Below are 7,500 nucleotides of genomic sequence, written 5' to 3' on the forward strand. Positions count from 1 at the left end.
TAAAATAGGGAACGTGAGCTGGGTTTAGACCGTCGTGAGACAGGTTAGTTTTACCCTACTGATGATGTGTTGTTGCAATAGTAATCCTGCTCAGTACGAGAGGAACCGCAGGTTCAGACATTTGGTGTATGTGCTTGGCTGAGAGCCAATGGTGCGAAGCTACCATCTGTGGGATTATGACTGAACGCCTCTAAGTCAGAATCCCCCCTAAACGTAACGATACCCTAGCGCCGCGGATCACTGGTTGGCCTGGGATAGCCGACTCCGGTCGGTGAGTAGTGCCGCTCGATTCAGGGCTGGAGCGCGGCCAGATGGCGCCGCCTCTCTCCTGTTAACGCACAGCATGTTCGTGGGGAACCTGGTGCTAAATTATTCGTAGACGACCTGATTCTGGCTCAGGGTTTCGTACGTAGCAGAGCAGCTATCTCGTTGCGATCTATTGAAAGTCATCCCTCGAGCCAAACTTTTGTCGGTACCCGAGTGCACGCCGCAGAACTCCCGCCCTCCATTTTTCCTTCGGGGCCGCTCCTCGCGGGAGGACGCCCTACCGGGAGGGTCGGGGGGGGAGGGGAGGCACGGAGGTGGACCGTGGAGATTTCCTCGCGGGAGACTCTGCCACCTCCTTCCGGACCGCGCCGCGTCCTTCTTCGGAGGGGCACGTTTGCCGTGCGCGCAAAAGTCCTCTGCTGCTGCTGGCCAGCTGCAGTACCGAGGTGCTTTTGCCGCCGGTTCTCGTGCTTGTTCTGACTAAGGGCCGGAGTGGTGCCTGGTTTCGTCACCCTGGCCAGGTGCGCGACTTCCAGGTCACTCGTCCGCAAACACCCCCCTTTGCCTCCTCTTTTCTGCCACCTCCGAGTAACTTGGTTAATGATTTGTCACTCGAAAAAAAAAGTGCGGCAAAGATCTTTGGTTAACCATTTGTCAGTTCGCCCCCTCGCGGTTATGATTTGCTCCCGTCGTCAGATTGACAAAGAGTCTGGTTATTCAGTTGTCCAAATGTTGTAAATTGGTTACTGAGTTGTCACTCTCAACTTTTGGCCACGGTTGGCTGCAATGAGTCTTGCCGGGCTTAATGGTCGGCGTGGGGGGGGGGGGGGGTGACTTTGCGAAGGCTAGCAGTGGGCAGAACCGGTTTATGATTTGCTCCCGTCGTCAGATTGACAAAGAGTCTGGTTAATCAGTTGTCCAAATGTTGTAAATTGGTTAATGAGTTGTCACTTCAACTTTTGGCCGCGGTTGGCTACAATGAGTCTTGCCGGGCTTAATAGTCGGCGTGCGGGGGTGACTTTGCGAAGGCTAGCAGTGGGCAGAACCGGTTTAATGATTTGCCCCCGTCGTCAGATTGACAAAGAGTCTGGTTAATCAGTTGTCCAAATGTTGTAAATTGGTTAATGAGTTGTCACTTCAACTTTTGGCCGCGGTTGGCTGCAATGAGTCTTGCCGGGCTTAATAGTCGGCGTGGGGGTGAATTTGCGAAGGTGGCCGTGTTTCGATGCATGTTTGCCGGCGTGTTTAGGAAGGTTGGTGGGTGGGTGGGTGGTTGTGTGGGCGCCGTGGTCTGAGGGGCACATCCTGTGGGATGTGGGAGGCGGGGGAAGGAGAGCGCCCTTGGTGCGTGTGTCTAGGCGATGCATTGCGGAAGGATGGGCGGGTGGGGCCGGGCGTGTGGGTTCCCGACTTATCGGTGAACCATTTGCTACTGCGGGGCCAAAGCAAAAGGGAAAGCATAAGGGCGCAGGCTGCCTCTGCGGGACAGGTCCGGCCCTGACGCCGGTTTACGATTTCTCCGGTAAAGCACCTGTCGGGTGGCGACCGGAGGGTCTTTGCAGGGCCTGGATCTCCGAGCCCGTGGACAGGCGGGAAAGGGTGGCGGCAGCGGTTGAAGTCCCGACCCTGGGCAGCCTCCCGGTCTTACCTCCATTAACCTTCGGCGAGGAGGGTCCGATCCCCGCGCGGTCGACGGCAGGCGGTAGGCTCGGAGGGGCGCGGCCTGGTCCGCGAGTGCCCCGGCGCCGCCCCTCTGCCCGTCCGAGGGACAGTAGGAAATGGCCATACCGCTTTCCGGCCGATTGCCGCCGGACGTCCGGCCGCATTCGCTCGGTCTGCGCGGCCGGCGGTAGCCGGGGGCGAGGGGCATCGGGCGGTGGCGGAACCAGGCCGGCCCGACCGCTGGGGGCCGCCCGGGCGACGTTTGAATCTGTCGGGTCGGACCGCCGAATCCCGCGGGATTTCGGGATCGAATCTGCGGGTGGAATCGGCACCTCGTCCCGCTGTCCGGTTCCCCCCCCCCCGTCGACTGCAACGGGTTTCCGAGGCCCGTCGGTCAGGCGCGGTTCGCTCCGCAATCCGCCGGCGATCGGCACCGGCGGGGCTCTACGGAAAGAGGGGACCCTCCCGCGTCGAGTGCCGGCGCACCGACCCCGCAGGCTGACCGGGAAGGTGAAGACTCACCCCGCTGAATGCCCGGCCCCGGGAACCCTCCGGCGCCGGGGCCATAACTTCGGGGAGGAAGGTCCGAGCTCCGCGCGGTCGACGGCAGGTGAAAGGGGCCGGTGCGCCGCGGAAGGCGACAGCAGTCCGTCAGGCTGCACCTCTGCTCGGGCGAACGGCGTCAGGAAAAGGGGAGAGCACTTCCCCACCGATAGCTCCGGAACGCCCGGACCCATTGGCCCGCGGCACCGGTGGCTGCTAGAGGGGCTCCGGCGCCGTCAGCCGGGGTACGTCCCAGGCCGGCCGGACGGCGGGCAGCCGGAGGCAACGGCCCTGGAACGGAGCCAGACTTGAGTCGTTCCGTGCCGTGGGCAAAAAGGCAGGGCTGCGGGTCAGCGCAGTTTGGCAAACCTAGCCGCAAGTGCGGGAAGGGCGGAGGAGCACACGGACGCCGCCTTCCCAAACTGAGCCCAAAGTGCCCAGGCATGCCCCTTGATCTCGCCTAATCAGTGAGCCCAAAATAATTTCAGAGTGTGGAAACCTGATCCAAAAAGGTCGAAAAGAACGGCCAGAGATCAAGTCCGAAGGGGAAATCAGTAACAAGCAAGCAGAGTAATCATTAACCAAAAGCGCAAAATTATGTTAAAGTGTGAAATCATTAACCAAAAAGTCGAAAATAATGTCCAGAGACCAAGTCCGAAAGTACAAATAATTAACCAGTAAGCAGAGTCATCATTAACCAAAATCGCAAAAGTAAGTAAAAAGTATGAAATCATTAACCAAAAATCGCAAAAGTAAGTAAAAAGTGTGAAATCATTAACCAAAAACTCGAAAATAATGTGCAGAGACTAAGTCCGAAAGGGCAAATGGTTAACCAGTAAGCAGAGTCATCATTAACCAAAAATCGCAAAAGTAAGTAAAAAGTGTGAAATCATTAACCAAAAATCGCAAAGTAAGTAAAAAGTGTGAAATCATTAACCAAAAACTCGAAAATAATCTCCAGAGACTAAGTCCGAAAGGCAAATGGTTAACCAGTAAGCAGAGTAATCATTAACCAAAAAGGGCAAAAGTAAGTAAAAAGTATGAAATCATTAACCAAAAAGCACAAAATTAAGTTAAAAGTGTGAAATCATTAACCAAAATGTCGAAAACAATGTCCAGAGACTAAGTCCGAAAGGGCAAATGGTTAACCAGTAAGCAGAGTAATCATTAACCAAAAGGCGCAAAAGTAAGTAAAAGTATGAAATCATTAACCAAAAAGCGCAAAAATATGTTAAAAGTGTGAAATCATTAACCAAAAGTCGAAAATAATGTGCAGAGACTAAGTCCGAAAGGGCAAATGGTTAACCAGTAAGCAGAGTAATCATTAACCAAAAGGCGCAAAAGTAAGTAAAAAGTATGAAATCAGTAACCAAAAAGCGCAAAAATATGTTAAAAGTGTGAAATCATTAACCAAAAACTCGAAAATAATGTGCAGAGACTAAGTCCGAAAGGGCAAATAATTAACCAGTAAGCAGAGTAATCATTAACCAAAAATCGCAAAAGTAAGTAAAAAGTGTGAAATCATTAACCAAAAACTCGAAAATAATGTCCAGAGACCAAGTCCGAAAGGGCAAATGGTTAACCAGTAAGCAGAGTAATCATTAACCAAAAAGGGCAAAAGTAAGTAAAAAGTATGAAATCATTAACCAAAAAGCACAAAATTAAGTTAAAAGTGTGAATCATTAACCAAAAAGTCGAAAATAATCTCCAGAGACTAAGTGCGAAAGGGCAAATGGTTAACCAGTAAGCAGAGTCATCATTAACCAAAATCGCAAAAGTAAGTAAAAAGTGTGAAATCATTAACCAAAAACCCGAAAATAATGTCCAGAGACTAAGTCAAAAGGGCAAATGGTTAACCAGTAAGCAGAGTAATCATTAACCAAAAATCGCAAAAGTAAGTAAAAGTGTGAAATCATTAACCAAAAACTCGAAAATAATCTCCAGAGACTAAGTCCGAAAGGGCAAATGGTTAACCAGTAAGCAGAGTAATCATTAACCAAAAATCGCAAAAGTAAGTAAAAAGTGTGAAATCATTAACCAAAAACTCGAAAATAATCTCCAGAGACTAAGTCCGAAAGGGCAAATGGTTAACCAGTAAGCAGAGTAATCATTAACCAAAAATCGCAAAAGTAAGTAAAAGTGTGAAATCATTAACCAAAAACTCGAAAATAATGTCCAGAGACTAAGTCCGAAAGGGCAAATGGTTAACCAGTAAGCAGAGTAATCATTAACCAAAAGGCGCAAAGTAAGTAAAAAGTATGAAATCAGTAACCAAAAAGCGCAAAAATATGTTAAAAGTGTGAAATCATTAACCAAAACTCGAAAATAATGTCCAGAGACTAAGTCCGAAAGGGCAAATGGTTAACCAGTAAGCAGAGTAATCAGTAACCAAAAAGGGCAAAAGTAAGTAAAAAGTGTGAAATCATTAACCAAAAACCCAAAAATAATGTCCAGAGACTAAGTCCGAAAGGGCAAATGGTTAACCAGTAAGCAGAGTAATCATTAACCAAAAATCGCAAAAGTAAGTAAAAAGTATGAAATCATTAACCAAAAAGCACAAAATTAAGTTAAAAGTGTGAAATCATTAACCAAAATGTCGAAAACAATGTCCAGAGACTAAGTCCGAAAGGGCAAATGGTTAACCAGTAAGCAGAGTAATCATTAACCAAAAATCGCAAAATTAAGTTAAAAGTGTGAAATCATTAACCAAAATGTCGAAAACAATGTCCAGAGACTAAGTCCGAAAGGGCAAATGGTTAACCAGTAAGCAGAGTAATCATTAACCAAAAATCGCAAAAGTAAGTAAAAAGTGTGAAATCATTAACCAAAAACTCGAAAATAATGTCCAGAGACTAAGTCCGAAAGGGCAAATGGTTAACCAGTAAGCAGAGTAATCATTAACCAAAAGGCGCAAAAGTAAGTAAAAAGTATGAAATCATTAACCAAAAAGCGCAAAAATATGTTAAAAGTGTGAAATCATTAACCAAAAAGTCGAAAATAATGTGCAGAGACTAAGTCCGAAAGGGCAAATGGTTAACCAGTAAGCAGAGTAATCATTAACCAAAAAGCGCAAAAATATGTTAAAAGTGTGAAATCATTAACCAAAAACTCGAAAATAATGTCCAGAGACTAAGTCCGAAAGGGCAAATAATTAACCAGTAAGCAGAGTAATCATTAACCAAAAAGCGCAAAAGTAAGTAAAAAGTGTGAAATCATTAACCAAAAAGTCGAAAATAATGCCCAGAGACTAAGTCCGAAAGGGCAAATGGTTAACCAGAAAATCCGTCGAATAATGTCCAGAGACTAAGTCCGAAAGGGCAAATGGTTAACCAGTGGAAGGGCGATCAAGCGGAAAAATTTGCCCCGGTTACCCGGGATGGAGTTCCAGAGGTCCGGCCAGAGTTGTCAAATTCGTCCCGCTGATCGGACGCTTGTCATTCGGGTGGCTGGGGGTTGGCGGGGTATCTGCACAGTAGTAGGAGGTGGCAAGTCGGGACTTGGACGTTTATTCCAAGAGTCCACCCGAGCCTCCAGGTCTGCAGAGACCGACCCTAGCTGCCGCCCAACCGACTTTTAAGCCTTTTTCGGATGGGGATTTTTTCCCATTTTCGTCCATTTTTCGGGTTTTCTGTCGGGCTTAATAGGCGGCAGCCTGACCCCCGGCCGAGGCGGGGGGCGCACTCTCCCTTGCGTAAGGGTCCGGATTTGCCCCGGAAAGTGCCCCCGACGGCCTCCCGACCCGGGTGCCTGCAGGGCGGGGGGAAAGGGTAGTCCCAGCCGCAGGAAATCATTAACCAAAAGACTTAGCCGTCGGGGCAGAGGCTAAGACCCGGGCTGGTGAAATCATTAACCAAAAGGAATGCACCCTTTTCCGAAAGTGCAGGCCGAAATAAGGCGAGCCTTGGGCCGGGAAGGCCAAAACCCCCAACTCATGGAAGTGTATGGGGTCGGACTCGGCGACTTTCCCGGGCCCCGAGTTGACCTTTCCCCACGGGGGCGGTCAAGTTGCTCCCGCCAAGAGGGCACGTTGCATTTGCTGCCGCTCTAGTCCCCGGGCTAGTTAATCAGTTGCCGTCGGAAGTCCCGATGCCGAAATGAAAAATGGCCGTTGCGGCGATTTGGCGCCTCATTTTCGGAAGGACTACCGGCAGGCAACCCGCCGAATTGACACTTGCGATTCGGGTGGCTGGGGGTTGGCGGGGTACCCGGAGATTTTCGGGAACTCGATTTTCAGAACTTTTGCTGGCAGCGGTTGCACTTGCAAAGTGGCCGAAGAAGTGCTCCCTCAAGGAAGGACCTTCTTTTGAAATAAAAGACCTTCCGAAGAGTGCCTGGAAGTCATTTATGAGCATTTAAGGGTAAATCTGGCGGACTTTCCATGCTCTGTTGCCGGCTCTGAAATATCGCACAGTTGGGTCTAGGCCGGTAGACTGGCTGTGAAAACAGACAAAGTGTTTTGGCGAGCGAGAGAAAACAAGGCCTTGGAACAGATTGGGGGGTGCGGAGGCACACCACACCCACAGGAAAAGAATTAATGAAAAAAAAACCAAAGTCTATGACATGTCTGTTGGTACAGTGAGAAAAGCAAAGAAGGGAGGCTGCGATGGCAGAGCAAAGCCGACCTTCATACAGATATACATGTCAAAGAAAGAAACTATGCCCGCAAAAGACTTGGTGCGAAATAACAAGGCTCCTTGTGAACGGTTATCTTTGTCTGTCAGGCGCAGATTGTGGCGGCGTCGCCTGGTTTCCTTGGGTTGCACTACATGTATGTCCTATTCTCAAACGAAAAGTGCGTGCCCAGAATTTTGTCCAAGTTAGGCGACGCACGCCGGCTGGCATCACCTCTCCGTGCGAGCGCCGAAAGCTTTGGTCGACCTGTTTGGCTACGCTGGTCGCGGTTGCTCCTTACAGTCATGGGGACGGAAAACCGATGCGAGTTGACCAGGCGACGTCAACCAAGTTGCATGCTTTCTCCCCCCCCCCCGCCGCCGCCAACCCCACACTGTGTGAAAGGAAAAAAAAAGT

The sequence above is a fragment of the Heterodontus francisci genome, unplaced genomic scaffold (assembly GCF_036365525.1).
Source record: "Heterodontus francisci isolate sHetFra1 unplaced genomic scaffold, sHetFra1.hap1 HAP1_SCAFFOLD_2022, whole genome shotgun sequence".
In the NCBI taxonomy this organism is placed as follows: domain Eukaryota; kingdom Metazoa; phylum Chordata; class Chondrichthyes; order Heterodontiformes; family Heterodontidae; genus Heterodontus; species Heterodontus francisci.